This window comes from Nannobrachium achirus (genome assembly GCF_963921795.1).
Source record: "Nannobrachium achirus genome assembly, chromosome: 1".
Lineage (NCBI taxonomy): Eukaryota > Metazoa > Chordata > Actinopteri > Myctophiformes > Myctophidae > Nannobrachium > Nannobrachium achirus.
In genome coordinates, this window is record NC_137810.1 from 42,393,730 (window position 1) to 42,419,692 (window position 25,963).

Sequence of the window (25,963 nt, forward strand, 5' to 3'; positions counted from 1 at the left end):
GCCTGTTATAGCGCCACCAGCGGGTCAACTTTTGCACAACGCATTTTTGGAACAAAATGGACCAATATTTGACGTCAGTAACGTCAAAGAGAGCACTGCCTGCGATCTTGACATTTTGTACTTTTATAGCCATTGTTTTCTGGCTTGAAGCGAGCCCACAATTGTTTCGAAGGAACAATATTTTTCTAGTTTATATATCAGACAGTTCTCCTCAATACTTTGGCACCTTTCAACTCCTACATACTTAGTGAGAAAATGAAAATAAAAACATCAATGTGTTCAGCTTACTGTGGCGACGTGTGCTATTACTTTTTACAGCAATCGGCCAAATGGTGGCGCTGTAGGAAGCCTTCGAAAGTGCGAACTTTGAACAGGTATAGCTCATGCTGTGTTTGAGGTCCAGCCATGAAACCTGTATACACTTATGCGTCTCCTCATGCCGAACAACTTTTACCCTCTAACTTTTGACTTCTGACCTTTAGGTCTCCCACAATTCGGAATTATATGAAAAACAGTAAAAATCTATCTCCTCCTGGGATTTTTGCGATACGCGAACGAAACTTTTTTCACATGAACTTTGAACCTATATCTTCACAGTCTATGTGGTGATAAGTTTGTACGTTAAATAATGATTTTTTAATAATTTAATGTATATTGCGGTTTTATGCAAATTATTCTTCGGCCTCTAAATCATACATGCAAAGTTACACATTCATGGCATTTGGCAAAGATGTAGAGGGTTAGTCAAAGTATCACTGAAACCAATTTTATTCCAATCGGCCAAAGGGGGGCGCTATACGAATCATTTGAAAATTCAAACTTCAAACGGGCATAAGTCATGACTCGTTTCGTTTGAAGACATGCAACTTGTTACACGCGTGCTTTCACTCAAGCAGAAGACTTCTGTGTCGTTGTTATGTAAGCTCCGCCCTAAGATTTTCCGCCATTTTGAGCAGTTTGTAAAACGCGTAAACCCACTTTTATTCTGGAATTGTCGCGTCACGTGCACAAAACTTTTTTTTCGTGAACTTTGGACCGATATCTAAAGATCTGTCAGATCGGATTTCTTTAAAATTGAAACATGCTTTTTTAATAATTCAATCAATATTGCATTTTTATGCAAATTATTCTTCTTCCTCTAAAACATACATGGGTCAGTGACGTGACGCCCCAAAAAATGTGTTTTTAAAAAAACTTTAAATTGCAGGCATAAAAGTTATTTACTTTTGTTCTACTCACTCTCAACCTTATGGAAATACATTTTGTTTTTAGATATTTTATTGGAATCAGACTTTATTCAGCAGTTTGTTGTACTTGTGCCTAAAATCGTCATATGGTGTGACATGAAAATAATTGTTCATAAAATGAAAATGGAGTACACCTTTCTTAAGTTACTCACTTTACCAAAGTCCTTTATCATAACTAACCAGTGATCCACTATAGTTTTTTGAAAATTAATTATATCTGTATATTTTTTTCATAATCGACACTCTGTGTGAGGCCCATGTTCATGATCTTACAACATATTTTAAATGTATTCTGTCAAAACTTTCTCTAAAATTACACAAATATTTGTGACTCTTCCTGATAATATTCTCTATGTAATCCATAAACATTTTTTTGGTTTAATCATTAATAAAGGTATGATTTTTCACTATTTGGAATGTCACACCAAATGATTTAGTGTCACACCGTATGATCATATCTTCATGTGTCAAAGCAAACTGTGTTTTAACCTACCTATTAGTGAGTACTGAACTTTACTGATTGATTAAACAATTACCCAGGATAACATGGCCTTAATATTTCTGAACAGGATATTATTGTAGGGCTTTAACATGGGATAAGAAAGAATTGTAGTAGTAGATGGATGATGAGGATGTGCACAGGAATGCTACGCACACCTAAGTCCACCTAAGAAGGATCCTAAAGAGACAATAAGGCGCATAGCCACACTTGGAGCCACGGCAACATTTTATTAACACCAATTAGTGGAAACGGAACTCAGCATTCAGGTAAATTGCTTTTTTCCGAAGTCTCCTGAACTTGAACACAGCATTTTGTGTTGAACAAATGTAATTAGGAATCATGACATTACACCACATCTCCACTAGCTAAAGAGTGCTGGCTTGAGCAACTCCGAAAATAGCTGATCTACAAGCTCTCGCAGCACAACGTGTTGAGAGCTTGTAGATCAGCTATTTTCGCTAGTTTTGTCTCGGGTCCTACCTTAACACTGTCCACTGTCCAGTCCAGTGAGTGAAAGTACAAAAGTATTAGATCAGATTAGATTATACATTTAGACTGTATTGTACATCAGCCAGTCGTATTTGGTGAGGGTAGCAAACCGGCTGCCTTGTTGCGGTTCTGCTATGCCACAGACAACCTCCTGCTCTTCGTAGAAAATGCAGTCTCGCCCCTTTGGCTCCTCTCTCCTTGCTGGGTCATTGTTTAGTTTCTCCCTGTACTTTCTCGTTCTCTCAGCACTTGTCATTTTCCAGCTGACAAAAGAAAATGGAATGTATAGTTTAAGACAAATAGAAAATATTGTTTAGATTGAAACAATATGTTAAGGTTTCTGTGAAGGGGTTTCTGCTCTGTCTGATGAATTTGAAGTATTACTGAATGAAGCTAAATTACATTTTATGTAAAAATGTTTAAAACAAATGTTTAAATGTACAAAAGAAACATGGAACTTTGTTATTTATTGTTATATCTGTAGTTAAATACAGTATAAATCATATGGTGTGACAATCAAGTCATATGGCGTGACAAGCAGACATGTCACACCATTATGATTAAGTGTCACACCATATTACGTTTTCTGCATTTAGGTTTACCTTGAGGCTACTATGTACACATTAGCATGCTAACAGCATGCTAGCTATAACAAAGCAACCTAGATCTACATGGAAATATGACCAAAACTTCAAATAACTTAAGCTTTTTTTAATGAAAAGGTGTCACACCAACAGACATCCAAAGTGGTGAGTTTGTCAAAGTTCCAACAAGATGGCATTTCATGAAAATGTTAAAATCATAACTCACCTCAGACACCTGTCTTGCAGTTGTGCTGGGAGTGCTGAATAGCCTTACAGAAGAAGGACCTCTCTAGCCAATAGGTGTCCAAATAATTGCCTGTTTAATTTGTCCAAACTAGTGTCACACCAAATGATTTTGGTTTGGGGGACAAAATGTTTTTGATCAGAAATGACTGAAAACATTATGCTTTGACTTTGAAAAGATATAGGCTCACAAATAAACATTTTTTTAGCCTAAATTCATTTTCAAATGATTTTTAGCAATTCTTTTTCTTAGTTTTATTCAAGCTCCCACTTTGAGAAACAAGGTCAGGACAGTCACACCATATGAGTTTTGCCATGTTTGGTTGAAAATTCTGAAGAAATGAGGAATGAAATGTTTTAATCTTGAGTAAGTTCACATAAAGCTTAATGTCCTGCACAATATTCAGAAGGTTTTTGACAAATATATTTTTTATTTATACATGTTTGACACCGAGGACAGCGAAAACGTTACGTCACGTCACCCACCCACATGCAAAGTCACATTTTCATGACAAAATAGTGTAGAGGGTTAGTTCAAATATCACTGAAACCAATCTTACCCCAAATGGCCAAAGGGGGGCGCTATATAATTTTGAGCGTTTTGTAAAACGCTTAAACCCGTTTTTATTCTAGGATTTTTTTTTTCTCCATTTGCATGAAACATTCTACACGCAATCTAAGGACCTTTATCTAACATGCCTATGAAGTGCACACAAAAAATAATAATAATAATGATAAATATAGCTGCAAGCAGCAATAAAGTGGCCAAAGCCAAAAACACCTCAAATCATGAACACAGCCTGGGATGTGCGTGAAATCTTGCAAGCACATTCCCAATATGTCAAGGAACAGATACCAACCTTCTCACATTGGCCTGTCATAGCGCCACCAGCGGGTCAACTTTTGCATAACACATTTTTGGAACAAAATGGACCAATCTTTGATGTCAGTAACGTCAAAGAGAGCACTGCCTGCGATCTTGACATTTTGTGCTTTTATAGCCATTGTTTTCTGGCTTGAAGCGAGCCCACAATTGTTTCGAAGGAACAATATTTTTCTAGTGACAATATCTAACCGTCAAATCAAGTTCTCCTCAAAACTTCGGTTCCTTTCTACTCCTACATACTTAGTGAGAAAATGAAAATAAAAACATCAATGTGTTCAGCTTACTGTGGCGACGTGTGCTATTACTTTTTACAGCAATCGGCCAAATGGTGGCGCTGTAGGAAGCCTTCGAAAGTGCGAACTTTGAACAGGTATAGCTCATGCTCTGTTATACGTACAGCCATGAAACCTATATACACGTATGCGTCTCCTCATGCCGAACAACTTTTACGCTCTGACTTTTGACCTCTGACCTTTAGATCCCTCAGAATTTGGAATTATATGAAAAACAGTAAAAATCTATCTCCTCCTGGGATCTTTGCGATACGCGCATGAAACTTTTTTCACATGAACTTTGGACCAATACGGTCAAACTAGTCTCGGCGGATTTCTTTTAAAGTGAAATATATTTTATTAATAATTCAATCAATGTTGCGGTTTTATGCAAATTATTCTTCGGCCTCTAAATCATACATGCAAAGTTACACGTTCATGGCATTTGGCAAAGATGTGGAGGGTTAGTCAAAGTATCACTGAAACCAATTTTATTCCAATCGGCCAAAGGGGGGCGCTATACGAAGCGTTTGAAAATTCAAACTTCAAACGGGCATAAGTCATGACTCGTTTTGTTTGAAGACATGCAACTTGTTACACGCGTGCTTTGACTCGAGCGGAAGACATCTGTGTCGTTGTTAAGTAAGCTCCGCCCCCCGATTTTCCGCCATATTGAGCAGTTTGTAAAATGCGTAAACCCGCTTTTATTCTGGAATTTTCGCTCCACGTGCACAAAACTTTTTTTACGTGAACTTTGGACCGATATCTAAAGATCTGTCAGATCGGATTTCTTTAAAATTTAAACATGCTTTTTAAAATAAATTCAATGAATATTGCAGTTTTATGCAAATTATTCTTCTGCCTCTAAATCATACATGCAAAGTAACATGTTCATGGCATTTGGCAAAGATGTAGAGTGTTAGTCCAAATATCACTAAAACCAATCTTACCCCAATTGGCCAAAGGGGGGCGCTATATCATTTTGAGCAGTTTGTGAAACGCTTAAACCCGTTAGGATTTATTTTTGCAATTTGCATGAAACATTCTACACACAATCTAAGGACCTTTATCTAATATGCCTATGAAGTGCACACACACAAAAAAAATAATAATAATGAATATAGCTGCAAGCAGCGATAAAGTGGCCAAAGCCAAAAACACCTCAAATCATGAACACAGCCTGCAATGTGCGTGAAATCTTGCAAGCACATTCCCAATAGGTCAAGGAGCAGATACCACCCTTCTTACATTGGCCTGTTATAGCGCCACCAGCGGGTCAACTTTTGCACAACACATTTTTGGAACAAAATGGACCAATCTTTGACGTCAGTAACGTCAAAGAGAGCACTGCCTGCGATCTTGACATTTTGTACTTTTATAGCCATTGTTTTCTGGCTTGAAGCGAGCCCACAATTGTTTCGAAGGAACAATATTTTTCTAGTGACAATATCTAACCGTCATATCAAGTTCTCCTCAAAACTTCGGTTCCTTTCTACTCCTACATACTTAGTGAGAAAATGAAAATAAAAACATCAATGTGTTCAGTTTACAGTGGCAAAGTGTGCTATTATTTTTTATAGCAATCGGCCAAATGGTGGCGCTGTAGGAAGCCTTCGAAAGTGCGATCTTTGAACAGGTATAGCTCATGCTGTGTTATACATACAGCCATGAAACCTGTATACACTTATGCGTCTCCTCATGCCGAACAACTTTTAGCCTCTAACTTTTGACCTCTGACCTTTAGGTCTCCCACAATTCGGAATTATATGAAAAACAGTAAAAATCTATCTCCTCCTGGGATTTTTGCATAACGCGCACAAAACTTTTTTCACAGGAACTTTGGACCAATACGGTCAAACTAATCTCGGCGGATTTCTTTTAAAGTGAAATATAATTTTTTAATAATTCAATCAATATTGCGGTTTTATGCAAATTATTCTTCGGCCTCTAAATCATACATGCAAAGTTACACGTTCATGGCATTTGGCAAAGATGTGGAGGGTTAGTCAAAGTATCACTGAAACCAATTTTATTCCAATCGGCCAAAGGGGGGCGCTATACGAAGCGTTTGAAAATTCAAACTTCAAACGGGCATAAGTCATGACTCGTTTCGTTTGAAGACACGCAACTTGTTACACGCGTGCTTTGACTCGAGCGGAAGACATCTGTGTTGTTGTTAAGTAAGCTCCGCCCTACGATTTTCCGCCATTTTGAGCAGTTTGTAAAACGCGTAAACCCGCTTTTATTCTGGAATTTTCGCTCCACGTGCACAAAACTTTTTTTACGTGAACTTTGGACCGATATCTAAAGATCTGTCGGATCGGATTTCTTTAAAATTGAAACATGCTTTTTAAAATAAATTCAATGAATATTGCAGTTTTATGCAAATTATTCTTCTGCCTCTAAATCATACATGCAAAGTAACATGTTCATGGCATTTGGCAAAGATGTAGAGTGTTAGTCAAAATATCACTAAAACCAATCTTACCCCAATTGGCCAAAGGGGGGCGCTATATCATTTTGAGCAGTTTGTGAAACGCTTAAACCCGTTAGGATTTTTTTTTTGCAATTTGCATGAAACATTCTACACACAATCTAAGGACCTTTATCTAATATGCCTATGAAGTGCACACACACAAAAATAAGTAAATAATGAATATAGCTGCAAGCAGCGATAAAGTGGCCAAAGCCAAAAACACCTCAAATCATGAACACAGCCTGCAATGTGCGTGAAATCTTGCAAGCACATTCCCAATAGGTCAAGGAACAGATACCACCCTTCTTACATTGGCCTGTTATAGCGCCACCAGCGGGTCAACTTTTGCACAACACATTTTTGGAACAAAATGGACCAATCTTTGACGTCAGTAACGTCAAAGAGAGCACTGCCTGCGATCTTGACATTTTGTACTTTTATAGCCATTGTTTTCTGGCTTGAAGCGAGCCCACAATTGTTTCGAAGGAACAATATTTTTCTAGTTGTGGGCTCGCCTATAAGGCGAGCACACTTTAGATATTGTCATTATTTATTGTGGGCTCGCCAGTACCTGGCGAGCACACTTTAGATATTGTCATTATTTATCTATCAGGCAGGCAGTCATATCAAGTATCAAGAAACTTCGGTTCCTTTCTACTCCTACATACTTAGTGAGAAAATGAAAATAAAAACATCAATGTGTTCAGTTTACAGTGGCGAAGTGTGCTATTACTTTTTACAGCAATCGGCCAAATGGTGGCGCTGTAGGAAGCCTTCGAAAGTGCGAACTTTGAACAGGTATAGCTCATGCTGTGTTTGAGGTACAGGCATGAAACCTGTATACACGTATGCGTCTCCTCATGCCGAACAACTTTTAGCCTCTGACTTTTGACCTCTGACCTTTAGATCTCCCACAATTCGGAATTATATGAAAAACAGTAAAAATCTATCTCCTCCTGGGTTTTTTTCGATACGCGCACAAAACTTTTTTCACATGAACTTTGGACCAATACGGTCAAACTAATCTCGGCGGATTTCTTTTAAAGTGAAATATAATTTTTTAATAATTCAATAAATATTGCAGTTTTATGCAAATTATTCTTCGGCCTCTAAATCATACATGCAAAGTTACACGTTCATGGCATTTGGCAAAGATGTAGAGGGTTAGTCAAGGTATCACTGAAACCAATTTTATTCCAATCGGCCAAAGGGGGGCGCTATACGAAGCGTCTGAAAATTCAAACTTCAAACGGGCATAAGTCATGACTCGTTTCGTTTGAAGACATGCAACTTGTTACACGCGTGCTTTGACTCAAGCGGAAGACATCTGTGTCGTTGTTAAGTAAGCTCCGCCCTTCGATTTTCCGCCACTTTGAGCAGTTTGTAAAACGCGTAAACCCGCTTTTATTCTGGAATTTTCGCGTCACGTGCACAAAACTTTTTTTACGTGAACTTTGGACCGATATCTAAAGATCTGTCAGATCGGATTTCTTTAACATTGAAACATGCTTTTTTAAATAATTCAAACAATATTGCATTTTTATGCAAATTATTCTTCTGCCTCTAAAACATACAAGCAAAGTCACATTTTCATGACAAAATAGTGTAGAGGGTTAGTTCAAATATCACTGAAACCAATCTTACCCCAAATGGCCAAAGGGGGGCGCTATATAATTTTGAGCAGTTTGTAAAACGCTTAAACCCGTTTTTATTCTAGGATTTTTTTTGCAATTTGCATGAAACATTCTACACGCAATCTAAGGACCTTTATCTAACATGCCTATGAAGTGCACACAAAAAAATTATAAAATAATAATAATAAATATAGCTGCAAGCAGCGATAAAGTGTCCAAAGCCAAAAACACCTCAAATCATGAACACAGCCTGGGATGTGCGTGAAATCTTGCAAGCACATTCCCAATAGGTCAAGGAACAGATACCAACCTTCTCACATTGGCCTGTTATAGCGCCACCAGCGGGTCAACTTTTGCACAACACATTTTTGGAACAAAATGGACCAATCTTTGACGTCAGTAACGTCAAAGAGAGCACTGCCTGCGATCTTGACATTTTGTGCTTTTATAGCCATTGTTTTCTGGCTTGAAGCGAGCCCACAATTGTTTCGAAGGAACAATATTTTTCTAGTTGTGGGCTCGCCTAAAGGCGAGCACACTTTAGATATTGTCATTATTTATTTATTTATTTATTTATATACTATATCAAGTTTTCCTCAATACTTTGGCACCTTTCTACTCCTACATACTTAGTGAGAAAATGAAAATAAAAACATCAATGTGTTCAGCTTACAGTGGCGACGTGTGCTATTACTTTATACAGCAATCGGCCAAATGGTGGCGCTGTAGGAAGCCTTCGAAAGTGCGATCTTTGAACAGGTATAGCTCATGCTCTGTTATACGTACAGCCATGAAACCTGTATACACTTATGCGTCTCCTCATGCCGAACAACTTTTACCCTCTAACTTTTGACCTCTGACCTTTAGGTCTCCCACAATTCGGAATTATATGAAAAACAGTAAAAATCTATCTCCTCCTGGGATTTTCGCGTCAAGTGCACAAAACTTTTTTCACATGAACTTTGGACCAATACGGTCAGATTTATCTCGGCGGATTTCTTTTAAAGTGAAATATAATTTTTTAATAATTCTATCAATATTGCGGTTTTATGCAAATTATTCTTCTGCCTCTAAAACATACATGCAAAGTTACACGTTCATGGCATTTGGCAAAGATGTGGAGGGTTAGTCAAAGTATCACTGAAACCAATTTTATTCCAATCGGCCAAAGGGGGGCGCTATACGAAGCGTTTGAAAATTCAAACTTCAAACGGGCATAAGTCATGACTCGTTTCGTTTGAAGACATGCAACTTGTTACACGCGTGCTTTGACTCGAGCGGAAGACATCTGTGTCGTTGTTAAGTAAGCTCCGCCCTTCGATTTTCCGCCACTTTGAGCAGTTTGTAAAACGCGTAAACCCGCTTTTATTCTGGAATTTTCGCGTCACGTGCACAAAACTTTTTTTACGTGAACTTTGGACCGATATCTAAAGATCTGTCAGATCGGATTTCTTTAACATTGAAACATGCTATTTTAAATAATTCAAACAATATTGCATTTTTATGCAAATTATTCTTCTGCCTCTAAAACATACAAGCAAAGTCACATTTTCATGACAAAATAGTGTAGAGGGTTAGTTCAAATATCACTGAAACCAATCTTACCCCAAATGGCCAAAGGGGGGCGCTATATAATTTTGAGCAGTTTGTAAAACGCTTAAACCCGTTTTTATTCTAGGATTTTTTTTGCAATTTGCATGAAACATTCTACACGCAATCTAAGGACCTTTATCTAACATGCCTATGAAGTGCACACAAAAAAATTATAAAATAATAATAATAAATATAGCTGCAAGCAGCGATAAAGTGTCCAAAGCCAAAAACACCTCAAATCATGAACACAGCCTGGGATGTGCGTGAAATCTTGCAAGCACATTCCCAATAGGTCAAGGAACAGATACCAACCTTCTCACATTGGCCTGTTATAGCGCCACCAGCGGGTCAACTTTTGCACAACACATTTTTGGAACAAAATGGACCAATCTTTGACGTCAGTAACGTCAAAGAGAGCACTGCCTGCGATCTTGACATTTTGTGCTTTTATAGCCATTGTTTTCCGGCTTGAAGCGAGCCCACAATTGTTTCGAAGGAACAATATTTTTCTAGTGACAATATCTAACCGTCATATCAAGTTCTCCTCAAAACTTCGGTTCCTTTCTACTCCTACATACTTAGACAGAAAATGAAAATAAAAACATCAATGTGTTCAGCTTACAGTGGCGAAGTGTGCTATTATTTTTTACAGCAATCGGCCAAATGGTGGCGCTGTAGGAAGCCTTCGAAAGTGCGAACTTTGAACAGATAGAGCTCATGCTCTGTTATACGTACAGTCATGAAACCTGTATACACGTATGCGTCTCCTCATGCCGAACAACTTTTACGCTCTGACTTTTGACCTCTGACCTTTAGATCCCCCAGAATTTTGAATTATATAAAAAACAGTAAAAATCTATCTCCTCCTGGGATTTTTGCGTTTCGCGCACAAAACTTTTTTCACATGAACTTTGGACCAATACGGTCAAACTAGTCTCGGCGGATTTATTTTAAAGTGAAATATAATTTTTTAATAATTCAATCAATATTGCGGTTTTATGCAAATTATTCTTCGGCCTCTAAATCATACATGCAAAGTTACACGTTCATGGCATTTGGCAAAGATGTGGAGGGTTAGTCAAAGTATCACTGAAACCAATTTTATTCCAATCGGCCAAAGGGGGGCGCTATACGAAGCGTTTGAAAATTCAAACTTCAAACGGGCATAAGTCATGACTCGTTTCGTTTGAAGACATGCAACTTGTTACACGCGTGCTTTGACTCAAGCGGAAGACATCTGTGTCGTTGTTAAGTAAGCTCCGCCCTTCAATTTTCCGCCATTTTGAGCAGTTTGTAAAACGCGTAAACCCGCTTTAATTCTGGAATTTTCGCTCCACGTGCACAAAACTTTTTTTACGTGAACTTTGGACCGATATCTAAAGATCTGTCAGATCGGATTTCTTTAAAATTGAAACATGCTTTTTTAAATAAATTCAATGAATATTGCAGTTTTATGCAAATTATTCTTCTGCCTCTAAATCATACATGCAAAGTAACATGTTCATGGCATTTGGCAAAGATGTAGAGTGTTAGTCCAAATATCACTAAAACCAATCTTACCCCAATTGGCCAAAGGGGGGCGCTATATCATTTTGAGCAGTTTGTGAAACGCTTAAACCAGTTAGGATTTTTTTTTGCAATTAGCATGAAACATTCTACACACAATCTAAGGACCTTTATCTAATATGCCTATGAAGTGCACACACACAAAAAATAATAATAATAATGAATATAGCTGCAAGCAGCGATAAAGTGGCCAAAGCCGAAAACACCTCAAATCATGAACACAGCCTGCAATGTGCGTGAAATCTTACAAGCACATTCCCAATAGGTCAAGGAACAGATACCACCCTTCTTACATTGGCCTGTTATAGCGCCACCAGCGGGTCAACTTTTGCACAACACATTTTTGGAACAAAATGGACCAATCTTTGACGTCAGTAACGTCAAAGAGAGCACTGCCTGCGATCTTGACATTTTGTACTTTTATAGCCATTGTTTTCCGGCTTGAAGCGAGCCCACAATTGTTTCGAAGGAACAATATTTTTCTAGTGACAATATCTAACCGTCATATCAAGTTCTCCTCAAAACTTCGGTTCCTTTCTACTCCTACATACTTAGACAGAAAATGAAAATAAAAACATCAATGTGTTCAGCTTACAGTGGCGAAGTGTGCTATTATTTTTTACAGCAATCGGCCAAATGGTGGCGCTGTAGGAAGCCTTCGAAAGTGCGAACTTTGAACAGATAGAGCTCATGCTCTGTTATACGTACAGTCATGAAACCTCTATACACGTATGCGTCTCCTCATGCCGAACAACTTTTACGCTCTGACTTTTGACCTCTGACCTTTAGATCCCCCAGAATTTTGAATTATATAAAAAACAGTAAAAATCTATCTCCTCCTGGGATTTTTGCGTTACGCGCACACAACTCTTTTCACATGAACTTTGGACCAATACGGTCAAACTAGTCTGGTCGGATTTCTTTTAAAGTGAAATATAATTTTTTAATAATTCAATCAATATTGCGGTTTTATGCAAATTATTCTTCGGCCTCTAAATCATACATGCAAAGTTACACGTTCATGGCATTTGGCAAAGATGTGGAGGGTTAGTCAAAGTATCACTGAAACCAATTTTATTCCAATCGGCCAAAGGGGGGCGCTATACGAAGCGTTTGAAAATTCAAACTTTAAATGGGCATAAGTCATGCCTCGTTTCGTTTGAAGACATGCAACTTGTTACACGCGTGCTTTGACTCGAGCGGAAGACATCTGTGTCTTTGTTAAGTAAGCTCCGCCCTTCGATTTTCCGCCATTTTGAGCAGTTTGTAAAACGCGTAAACCCGCTTTTATTCTGGAATTTTCGCTCCACGTGCACAAAACTTTTTTTACGTGAACTTTGGACCGATATCTAAAGATCTGTCAGATCGGATTTCTTTAAAATTGAAACATGCTTTTTTAAATAAATTCAATGAATATTGCAGTTTTATGCAAATTATTCTTCTGCCTCTAAATCCTACATGCAAAGTAACATGTTCATGGCATTTGGCAAAGATGTAGAGTGTTAGTCCAAATATCACTAAAACCAATCTTACCCCAATTGGCCAAAGGGGGGCGCTATATCATTTTGAGCAGTTTGTGAAACGCTTAAACCCGTTAGGATTCTTTTTTTTTGCAATTTGCATGAAACATTCTACACACAATCTAAGGACCTTTATCTAATATGCCTATGAAGTGCACACACACAAACATAAATAAATAATGAATATAGCTGCAAGCAGCGATAAAGTGGCCAAAGCCAAAAACACCTCAAATCATGAACACAGCCTGCAATGTGCGTGAAATCTTGCAAGCACATTCCCAATAGGTCAAGGAACAGATACCACCCTTCTTACATTGGCCTGTTATAGCGCCACCAGCGGGTCAACTTTTGCACAACACATTATTGGAACAAAATGGACCAATCTTTGACGTCAGTAACGTCAAAGAGAGCACTGCCTGCGATCTTGACATTTTGTACTTTTATAGCCATTGTTTTCTGGCTTGAAGCGAGCCCACAATTGTTTCGAAGGAACAATATTTTTCTAGTTTATTTATCTATCAGGCAGTCATACAGTAGACGGGAACTTCGGTTCCTTTCTACTCCTACATACTTAGTGAGAAAATGAAAATAAAAACATCAATGTGTTCAGCTTACAGTGGCGAAGTGTGCTATTATTTATTATAGCAATCGGCCAAATGGTGGCGCTGTAGGAAGCCTTCGAAAGTGCGAACTTTGAACAGGTATAGCTCATGCTGTGTTTGAGGTCCAGCCATGAAACCTGTATACACTTATGCGTCTCCTCATGCCGAACAACTTTTACCCTCTAACTTTTGACCTCTGACCTTTAGGTCTCCCACAATTCGGAATTATATGAAAAACAGTAAAAATCTATCTCCTCCTAGGTTTTTTTCGATACGCGCACGAAACTTTTTTCACATGAACTTTGGACCAATACGGTCAAACTAGTCTCGGCGGATTTCTTTTAAAGTGAAATATAATTTTTTAATAATTCAATCAATATTGCGGTTTTATGCAAATTATTCTTCGGCCTCTAAATCATACATGCAAAGTTACACGTTCATGGCATTTGGCAAAGATGTGGAGGGTTAGTCAAAGTATCACTGAAACCAATTTTATTCCAATCGGCCAAAGGGGGGCGCTATACGAAGCGTTTGAAAATTCAAACTTCAAACGGGCATAAGTCATGACTCGTTTTGTTTGAAGACATGCAACTTGTTACACGCGTGCTTTGACTCGAGCGGAAGACATCTGTGTCGTTGTTAAGTAAGCTCCGCCCTTCGATTTTCCGCCATATTGAGCAGTTTGTAAAACGCGTAAACCCGCTTTTATTCTGGAATTTTCGCTCCACGTGCACAAAACTTTTTTTACGTGAACTTTGGACCGATATCTAAAGATCTGTCAGATCGGATTTCTTTAAAATTGAAACATGCTTTTTTAAATAAATTCAATGGATATTGCAGTTTTATGCAAATTATTCTTCTGCCTCTAAATCATACATGCAAAGTAACATGTTCATGGCATTTGGCAAAGATGTAGAGTGTTAGTCCAAATATCACTAAAACCAATCTTACCCTAATTGGCCAAAGGGGGGCGCTATATCATTTTGAGCAGTTTGTGAAACGCTTAAACCCGTTAGGATTTTTTTTTTGCAATTTGCATGAAACATTCTATACACAATCTAAGGACCTTTATCTAATATGCCTATGAAGTGCACACACACAAAAAAATTATAATAATGAATATAGCTGCAAGCAGCGATAAAGTGGCCAAAGCCAAAAACACCTCAAATCATGAACACAGCCTGCAATGTGCGTGAAATCTTGCAAGCACATTCCCAATAGGTCAAGGAACAGATACCACCCTTCTTACATTGGCCTGTTATAGCGCCACCAGCGGGTCAACTTTTGCACAACACATTTTTGGAACAAAATGGACCAATCGTTGACGTCAGTAACGTCAAAGAGAGCACTGCCTGCGATCTTGACATTTTGTACTTTTATAGCCATTGTTTTCTGGCTTGAAGCGAGCCCACAATTGTTTCGAAGGAACAATATTTTTCTAGTTGTGGGCTCGCCTATAAGGCGAGCACACTTTAGATATTGTCATTATTTATTTATTTATTTATCTATCAGGCAGTCATATCAAGTATCAAAAAACTTCGGTTCCTTTCTACTCCTACATACTTAGTGAGAAAATGAAAATAAAAACATCAATGTGTTCAGTTTACAGTGGCGAAGTGTGCTATTATTTTTTATAGCAATCGGCCAAATGGTGGCGCTGTAGGAAGCCTTCGAAAGTGCGATCTTTGAACAGGTATAGCTCATGCTGTGTTATACATACAGCCATGAAACCTGTATACACTTATGCGTCTCCTCATGCCGAACAACTTTTACCCTCTAACTTTTGACCTCTGACCTTTAGGTCTCCCACAATTCGGAATAATATGAAAAACAGTAAAAATCTATCTCCTCCTGGGTTTTTTTCGTTACGCGCACGAAACTTTTTTCACATGAACTTTGGACCAATACGGTCAGATTGATCAACCAGATTTTTTTTAAAGTGAAACATAATTTTTTAATAATTCAATTAATATTGCGGTTTTATGCAAATTATTCTTCTGCCTCTAAATCATACATGCAAAGTTACACGTTCATGGCATTTGGCAAAGATGTAGAGGGTTAGTCAAAGTATCACTGAAACCAATTTTATTCCAATCGGCCAAAGGGGGGCGCTATACGAAGCGTCTGAAAATTCAAACTTTAAACGGGCATAAGTCATGACTCGTTTCGTTTGAAGACATGCAACTTGTTACACGCGTGCTTTGACTCAAGCGGAAGACATCTGTGTCGTTGTTAAGTAAGCTCCGCCCTTCAATTATCCGCCATTTTGAGCAGTTTGTAAAACGCGTAAACCTGATTTTATTCTGGAATTTTCGCATCACGTGCACAAAACTTTTTTTACGTGAACTTTGGACCGATATCTAAAGATCTGTCAGATCGGATTTCTTTAACATTGAAACATGCTTTTTTAAATAATTCAAACAATATTGCATTTTTATGCAAATTATTCTTCTGCCTCTAAAACATACATGCAAAGTCACATTTTCATGACAAAATAGTGTAGAGGGTTATTTCAAATATCACTGAAACCAATCTTACCCCAAATGGCCAAAGGGGGGCACTATATAATTTTGAGCAGTTTGTAAAACGCTTAAACCCGTTTTTATTCTAGGATTTTTTTTGCAATTTGCATGAAACATTCTACACGCAATCTAAGGACCTTTATCTAACATGCCTATGAAGTGCAAACAAAAAAAATTATAAAATAATAATAATAAATATAGCTGCAAGCAGCGATAAAGTGGCCAAAGCCAAAAACACCTCAAATCATGAACACAGCCTGGGATGTGCGTGAAATCTTGCAAGCACATTCCCAATAGGTCAAGGAACAGATACCAACCTTCTCACATTGGCCTGTTATAGCGCCACCAGCGGGTCAACTTTTGCACAACACATTTTTGGAACAAAATGGACCAATCTTTGACGTCAGTAACGTCAAAGAGAGCACTGCCTGCGATCTTGACATTTTGTGCTTTTATAGCCATTGTTTTCTGGCTTGAAGCGAGCCCACAATTGTTTCGAAGGAACAATATTTTTCTAGTGACAATATCTAACCGTCATATCAAGTTCTCCTCAAAACTTCGGTTCCTTTCTACTCCTACATACTTAGTGAGAAAATGAAAATAAAAACATCAATGTGTTCAGCTTACTGTGGCGACGTGTGCTATTACTTTTTACAGCAATCGGCCAAATGGTGGCGCTGTAGGAAGCCTTCGAAAGTGCGAACTTTGAACAGGTATAGCTCATGCTCTGTTATACGTACAGCCATGAAACCTGTATACACGTATGCGTCTCCTCATGCCGAACAACTTTTACGCTCTGACTTTTGACCTCTGACCTTTAGATCCCTCAGAATTTGGAATTATATGAAAAACAGTAAAAATCTATCTCCTCCTGGGATCTTTGCGATACGCGCATGAAACTTTTTTCACATGAACTTTGGACCAATACGGTCAAACTAGTCTCGGCGGATTTCTTTTAAAGTGAAATATATTTTATTAATAATTCAATCAATGTTGCGGTTTTACGCAAATTATTCTTCGGCCTCTAAATCATACATGCAAAGTTACACGTTCATGGCATTTGGCAAAGATGTGGAGGGTTAGTCAAAGTATCACTGAAACCAATTTTATTCCAATCGGACAAAGGGGGGCGCTATACGAAGCGTTTGAAAATTCAAACTTCAAACGGGCATAAGTCGTGACTCGTTTCGTTTGAAGACATGCAACTTGTTACACGCGTGCTTTGACTCGAGTGGAAGACATCTGTGTCGTTGTTAAGTAAGCTCCGCCCCCCGATTTTCCGCCATATTGAGCAGTTTGTAAAACGCGTAAACCCGCTTTTATTCTGGAATTTTCGCTCCACGTGCACAAAACTTTTTTTACGTGAACTTTGGACCGATATCTAAAGATCTGTCAGATCGGATTTCTTTAAAATTGAAACATGCTTTTTAAAATAAATTCAATGAATATTGCAGTTTTATGCAAATTATTCTTCTGCCTCTAAATCATACATGCAAAGTAACATGTTCATGGCATTTGGCAAAGATGTAGAGTGTTAGTCCAAATATCACTAAAACCAATCTTACCCCAATTGGCCAAAGGGGGGCGCTATATCATTTTGAGCAGTTTGTGAAACGCTTAAACCCGTTAGGATTTATTTTTGCAATTTGCATGAAACATTCTACACACAATCTAAGGACCTTTATCTAATATGCCTATGAAGTGCACACACACAAAAAAAATAATAATAATGAATATAGCTGCAAGCAGCGATAAAGTATCCAAAGCCAAAAACACCTCAAATCATGAACACAGCCTGGGATGTGCGTGAAATCTTGCAAGCACATTCCCAATAGGTCAAGGAACAGATACCAACCTTCTCACATTGGCCTGTTATAGCGCCACCAGTGGGTCAACTTTTGCATAACACATTTTTGGAACAAAATGGACCAATCTTTGACGTCAGTAACGTCAAAGAGAGCACTGCCTGCGATCTTGACATTTTGTGCTTTTATAGCCATTGTTTTCTGGCTTGAAGCGAGCCCACAATTGTTTCGAAGGAACAATATTTTTCTAGTGACAATATCTAACCGTCATATCAAGTTCTCCTCAAAACTTCGGTTCCTTTCTACTCCTACATACTTAGACAGAAAATGAAAATAAAAACATCAATGTGTTCAGCTTACTGTGGCGACGTGTGCTATTACTTTTTACAGCAATCGGCCAAATGGTGGCGCTGTAGGAAGCCTTCGAAAGTGCGATCTTTGAACAGGTATAGCTCATGCTGTGTTATACATACAGCCATGAAACCTGTATACACTTATGCGTCTCCTCATGCCGAACAACTTTTACCCTCTAACTTTTGACCTCTGACCTTTAGGTCTCCCACAATTCGGAATTATATGAAAAACAGTAAAAATCTATCTCCTCCTGGGATTTTCACGTCAAGTGCACAAAACTTTTTTCACATGAACTTTGGACCAATACGGTCAAACTAATCTCGGCGGATTTCTTTTAAAGTGAAATATAATTTTTTAATAATTCTATCAATATTGCGGTTTTATGCAAATTATTCTTCGGCCTCTAAATCATACATGCAAAGTTACACGTTCATGGCATTTGGCAAAGATGTGGAGGGTTAGTCAAAGTATCACTGAAACCAATTTTATTCCAATCGGCCAAAGGGGGGCGCTATACGAAGCGTCTGAAAATTCAAACTTCAAACGGGCATAAGTCATGACTCGTTTCGTTTGAAGACATGCAACTTGTTACACGCGTGCTTTGACTCAAGCGGAAGACATCTGTGTCGTTGTTAAGTAAGCTCCGCCCTTCGATTTTCCGCCACTTTGAGCAGTTTGTAAAACGCGTAAACCCGCTTTTATTCTGAAATTTTCGCGTCACGTGCACAAAACTTTTTTTACGTGAACTTTGGACCGATATCTAAAGATCTGTCAGATCGGATTTCTTTAACATTGAAACATGCTTTTTTAAATAATTCAAACAATATTGCATTTTTATGCAAATTATTCTTCTGCCTCTAAAACATACAAGCAAAGTCACATTTTCATGACAAAATAGTGTAGAGGGTTAGTTCAAATATCACTGAAACCAATCTTACCCCAAATGGTCAAAGGGGGGCGCTATATAATTTTGAGCAGTTTGTAAAACGCTTAAACCCGTTTTTATTCTAGGATTCTTTTTTGCAATTTGCATGAAACATTCTACACGCAATCTAAGGACCTTTATCTAACATGCCTATGAAGTGCACACAAAAAAATTATAAAATAATAATAATAAATATAGCTGCAAGCAGCGATAAAGTGTCCAAAGCCAAAAACACCTCAAATCATGAACACAGCCTGGGATGTGCGTGAAATCTTGCAAGCACATTCCCAATAGGTCAAGGAACAGATACCAACCTTCTCACATTGGCCTGTTATAGCGCCACCAGCGGGTCAACTTTTGCACAACACATTTTTGGAACAAAATGGACCAATCTTTGACGTCAGTAACGTCAAAGAGAGCACTGCCTGCGATCTTGACATTTTGTGCTTTTATAGCCATTGTTTTCTGGCTTGAAGCGAGCCCACAATTGTTTCGAAGGAACAATATTTTTCTAGTTGTGGGCTCGCCTATAAGGCGAGCACACTTTAGATATTGTCATTATTGTGGGCTCGCCAGTACCTGGCGAGCACACTTTAGATGTTGTCATTATTTATTTATTTATTTATTTATTTATCTAGTAAGTAGACGGGATTTTCGGTTCCTTTCTACTCCTACATACTTAGTGAGAAAATGAAAATAAAAATATCAATGTGTTCAGCTTACAGTGGGGAAGTGTGCTATTACTTTTTACAGCAATCGGCCAAATGGTGGCGCTGTAGGAAGCCTTCGAAAGTACGATCTTTGAACAGGTATAGCTCATGCTGTGTTATACATACAGCCATGAAACCTGTATACACGTATGCGTCTCCTCATGCCGAACAACTTTTACCCTCTGACTTTTGACCTCTGACCTTTAGGTCTCCCACAATTTTGAATTATATGAAATACAGTAAAAATCTATCTCCTCCTGGGATTTTTGAGTTAAGCGCACAAAACTTTTTTCACATGGACTTTGGACCAATACCTATACAGTCTATGTGGTGAGAAGTTTGTACGTTAAACCATTAATTTTTAATAATTCAATTCATATTGCGGTTTTATGCAAATTATTATTCTGCCTCTAAATCAAACATGCAAAGTGTTACTTTCATGGCATTTGGCAAACATGTAGAGGGTTAGTCCAAATATCCCTGAAACCAATCTTATTCCAATTGGCCAAAGGGGGGCGCTATACGAAGCGTCTGAAAATTCAAACTTCAAACGGGCATAAGTCTTGACTCGTTTCGTTTGAAGACATGCAACTTGTTACACGCGTGCTTTGACTCAAGCGGAAGACATCTGTGTCGTTGTTAAGTAAGCTCCGCCCTTCAATTTTCCGCCATTTTGAGCAGTTTGTAAAACGCGTAAACCCGCTTTTATTCTGGAATTTTCGCGTCACGTGCACAAAACTTTTTTTACGTGAACTTTGGACCGATATCTAAAGATCTGTCAGATCGGATTTCTTTAACATTGAAACATGCTTTTTTAAATAATTCAAACAATATTGCATTTTTATGCAAATTATTCTTCTGCCTCTAAAACATACATGCAAAGTCACATTTTCATGACAAAATAGTGTAGAGGGTTAGTTCAAATATCACTGAAACCAATCTTACCCCAAATGGCCAAAGGGGGGCGCTATATAATTTTGAGCAGTTTGTAAAACGCTTAAACCCGTTTTTATTCTAGGATTTTTTTTGCAATTTGCATGAAACATTCTACACGCAATCTAAGGACCTTTATCTAACATGCCTATGAAGTGCACACAAAAAAAATATAAAATAATAATAATAAATATAGCTGCAAGCAGCGATAAAGTGGCCAAAGCCAAAAACACCTCAAATCATGAACACAGCCTGGGATGTGCGTGAAATCTTGCAAGCACATTCCCAATAGGTCAAGGAACAGATACTAACCTTCTCACATTGGCCTGTTATAGCGCCACCAGCGGGTCAACTTTTGCACAACACATTTTTGGAACAAAATGGACCAATCTTTGACGTCAGTAACGTCAAAGAGAGCACTGCCTGCGATCTTGACATTTTGTGCTTTTATAGCCATTGTTTTCTGGCTTGAAGCGAGCCCACAATTGTTTCGAAGGAACAATATTTTTCTAGTTGTGGGCTCGCCTATAAGGCGAGCACACTTTAGATATTGTCATTATTGTGGGCTCGCCTATAAGGCGAGCACACTTTAGATATTGTCATTATTTATTTATTTATTTATCTATCAGGCAGTCATATCAAGTATCAAAAAACTTCGGTTCCTTTCTACTCCTACATACTTAGTGAGAAAATGAAAATAAAAACATCAATGTGTTCAGTTTACAGTGGCGAAGTGTGCTATTACTTTTTACAGCAATCGGCCAAATGGTGGCGCTGTAGGAAGCCTTCGAAAGTGCGAACTTTGAACAGGTATAGCTCATGCTGTGTTATACATACAGTCATGAAACCTGTATACACTTATGCGTCTCCTCATGCCGAACAACTTTTACCCTCTAACTTTTGACCTCTGACCTTTAGGTCTCCCACAATTCGGAAATATATGAAAAACAGTAAAAATCTATCTCCTCCTGGGTTTTTTTCGATACGCGCACAAAACTTTTTTCACATGAACTTTGGACCAATACGGTCAAACTAATCTCGGCGGATTTCTTTTAAAGTGAAATATAATTTTTTAATAATTCTATCAATATTGCGGTTTTATGCAAATTATTCTTCGGCCTCTAAATCATATATGCAAAGTTACACGTTCATGGCATTTGGCAAAGATGTGGAGGGTTAGTCAAAGTATCACTGAAACCAATTTTATTCCAATCGGCCAAAGGGGGGCGCTATACGAAGCGTCTGAAAATTCAAACTTCAAACGGGCATAAGTCATGACTCGTTTCGTTTGAAGACATGCAACTTGTTACACGCGTGCTTTGACTCAAGCGGAAGACATCTGTGTCGTTGTTAAGTAAGCTCCGCCCTTCGATTTTCCACCACTTTGAGCAGTTTGTAAAACGCGTAAACCCGCTTTTATTCTGGAATTTTCGCGTCACGTGCACAAAACTTTTTTTACGTGAACTTTGGACCGATATCTAAAGATCTGTCAGATCGGATTTCTTTAACATTGAAACATGCTTTTTTAAATAATTCAAACAATATTGCATTTTTATGCAAATTATTCTTCTGCCTCTAAAACATACAAGCAAAGTCACATTTTCATGACAAAATAGTGTAGAGGGTTAGTTCAAATATCACTGAAACCAATCTTACCCCAAATGGCCAAAGGGGGGCGCTATATAATTTTGAGCAGTTTGTAAAACGCTTAAACCCGTTTTTATTCTAGGATTTTTTTTGCAATTTGCATGAAACATTCTACACACAATCTAAGGACCTTTATCTAACATGCCTATGAAGTGCACAGAAAAAAATTATAAAATAATAATAATAAATATAGCTGCAAGCAGCGATAAAGTGTCCAAAGCCAAAAACACCTCAAATCATGAACACAGCCTGGGATGTGCGTGAAATCTTGCAAGCACATTCCCAATAGGTCAAGGAACAGATACCAACCTTCTCACGTTGGCCTGTTATAGCGCCACCAGCGGGTCAACTTTTGCACAACACATTTTTGGAACAAAATGGACCAATCTTTGACGTCAGTAACGTCAAAGAGAGCACTGCCTGCGATCTTGACATTTTGTGCTTTTATAGCCATTGTTTTCCGGCTTGAAGCGAGCCCACAATTGTTTCGAAGGAACAATATTTTTCTAGTGACAATATCTAACCGTCATATCAAGTTCTCCTCAAAACTTCGGTTCCTTTCTACTCCTACATACTTAGACAGAAAATGAAAATAAAAACATCAATGTGTTCAGCTTACAGTGGCGAAGTGTGCTATTATTTTTTACAGCAATCGGCCAAATGGTGGCGCTGTAGGAAGCCTTCGAAAGTGCGAACTTTGAACAGATAGAGCTCATGCTCTTTTATACGTACAGTCATGAAACCTGTATACACGTATGCGTCTCCTCATGCCGAACAACTTTTACCCTCTAACTTTTGACCTCTGACCTTTAGATCCCCCAGAATTTTGAATTATATAAAAAACAGTAAAAATCTATCTCCTCCTGGGATTTTTGCGTTACGCGCACAAAACTTTTTTCACATGAACTTTGGACCAATACGGTCAAACTAGTCTGGTCGGATTTCTTTTAAAGTGAAATATAATTTTTTAATGATTCAATCAATATTGCAGTTTTATGCAAATTATTCTTCGGCCTCTAAATCATACATGCAAAGTTACACGTTCATGGCATTTGGCAAAGATGTAGAGGGTTAGTCAAAGTATCACTGAAACCAATTTTATTCCAATCGGCCAAAGGGGGGCGCTATACGAAGCGTTTGAAAATTCAAACTTCAAACGGGCATAAGTCATGACTCGTTTCGTTTTAAGACATGCAACTTGTTTACACGCGTGCTTTGACTCAAGCGGAAGACATCTGTGTCGTTGTTAAGTAAGCTCCGCCCTTCGATTTTCCGCCAATTTGAGCAGTTTGTAAAACACGTAAACCCGCTTTTATTCTGGAATTTTCGCGTCACGTGCACAAAACTTTTTTTACGTGAACTTTGGACCGATATCTAAAGATCTGTCAGATCGGATTTCTTTAACATTGAAACATGCTTTTTTAAATAATTCAAACAATATTGCATTTTTATGCAAATTATTCTTCTGCCTCTAAAACATACATGCAAAGTCACATTTTCATGACAAAATAGTGTAGAGGGTTAGTTCAAATATCACTGAAACCAATCTTACCCCAAATGGCCAAAGGGGGGCGCTATATAATTTTGAGCAGTTTGTAAAACGCTTAAACTCGTTTTTATTCTAGGATTTTTTTTTTGCAATTTGCATGAAACATTCTACACGCAATCTAAGGACCTTTATCTAACATGCCTATGAAGTGCACACAAACAAATTATAAAATAATAATAATAAATATAGCTGCAAGCAGCGATAAAGTGTCCAAAGCCAAAAACACCTCAAATCATGAACACAGCCTGGGATGTGCGTGAAATCTTGCAAGCACATTCCCAATAGGTCAAGGAACAGATACCAACCTTCTCACATTGGCCTGTTATAGCGCCACCAGCGGGTCAACTTTTGCATAACACATTTTTGGAACAAAATGGACCAATCTCGACGTCAGTAACGTCAAAGAGAGCACTGCCTGCGATCTTGACATTTTGTGCTTTTATAGCCATTGTTTTCCGGCTTGAAGCGAGCCCACAATTGTTTCGAAGGAACAATATTTTTCTAGTTGTGGGCTCGCCTATAAGGCGAGCACACTTTAGATATTGTCATTATTTATTTATTTATTTATCTATCAGGCAGGCATATCAAGTATCAAAAAACTTCGGTTCCTTTCTACTCCTACATACTTAGTGAGAAAATGAAAATAAAAACATCAATGTGTTCAGTTTACAGTGGCGAAGTGTGCTATTACTTTTTACAGCAATCGGCCAAATGGTGGCGCTGTAGGAAGCCTTCGAAAGTGCGAACTTTGAACAGGTATAGCTCATGCTGTGTTATACATACAGCCATGAAACCTGTATACACTTATGCGTCTCCTCATGCCGAACAACTTTTACCCTCTAACTTTTGACCTCTGACCTTTAGGTCTCCCACAATTCGGAATTATATGAAAAACAGTAAAAATCTATCTCCTCCTGGGTTTTTTTTGTTACGCGCACAAAACTTTTTTCACATGAACTTTGGACCAATACGGTCAGATTTATCTCGGTGGATTTCTTTTAAAGTGAAATATCATTTTTTAATAATTCAATCAATATTGCGGTTTTATGCAAATTATTCTTCGCCCTCTAAATCATACATGCAAAGTTACACGTTCATGGCATTTGGCAAAGATGTGGAGGGTTAGTCAAAGTATCACTGAAACCGATTTTATTCCAATCGGCCAAAGGGGGGCGCTATACGAAGCGTTTGAAAATTCAAACTTCAAACGGGCATAAGTCATGACTCGTTTCGTTTGAAGACACGCAACTTGTTACACGCGTGCTTTGACTCGAGCGGAAGACATCTGTGTCGTTGTTAAGTAAGCTCCGCCCTTCGATTTTCCGCCACTTTGAGCAGTTTGTAAAACGCGTAAACCCGCTTTTATTCTGGAATTTTCGCGTCACGTGCACAAAACTTTTTTTACGTGAACTTTGGACCGATATCTAAAGATCTGTCAGATCGGATTTCTTTAACATTGAAACATGCTTTTTTAAATAATTCAAACAATATTGCAGTTTTATGCAAATTATTCTTCTGCCTCTAAAACATACAAGCAAAGTCACATTTTCAAGACAAAATAGTGTAGAGGGTTAGTTCAAATATCACTGAAACCAATCTTACCCCAAATGGCCAAAGGGGGGCGCTATATAATTTTGAGCAGTTTGTAAAACGCTTAAACCCGTTTTTATTCTAGGATTTTTTTTGCAATTTGCATGAAACATTCTACACGCAATCTAAGGACCTTTATCTAACATGCCTATGAAGTGCACACAAAAAAATTATAAAATAATAATAATAAATATAGCTGCAAGCAGCGATAAAGTGTCCAAAGCCAAAAACACCTCAAATCATGAACACAGCCTGGGATGTGCGTGAAATCTTGCAAGCACATTCCCAATAGGTCAAGGAACAGATACCAACCT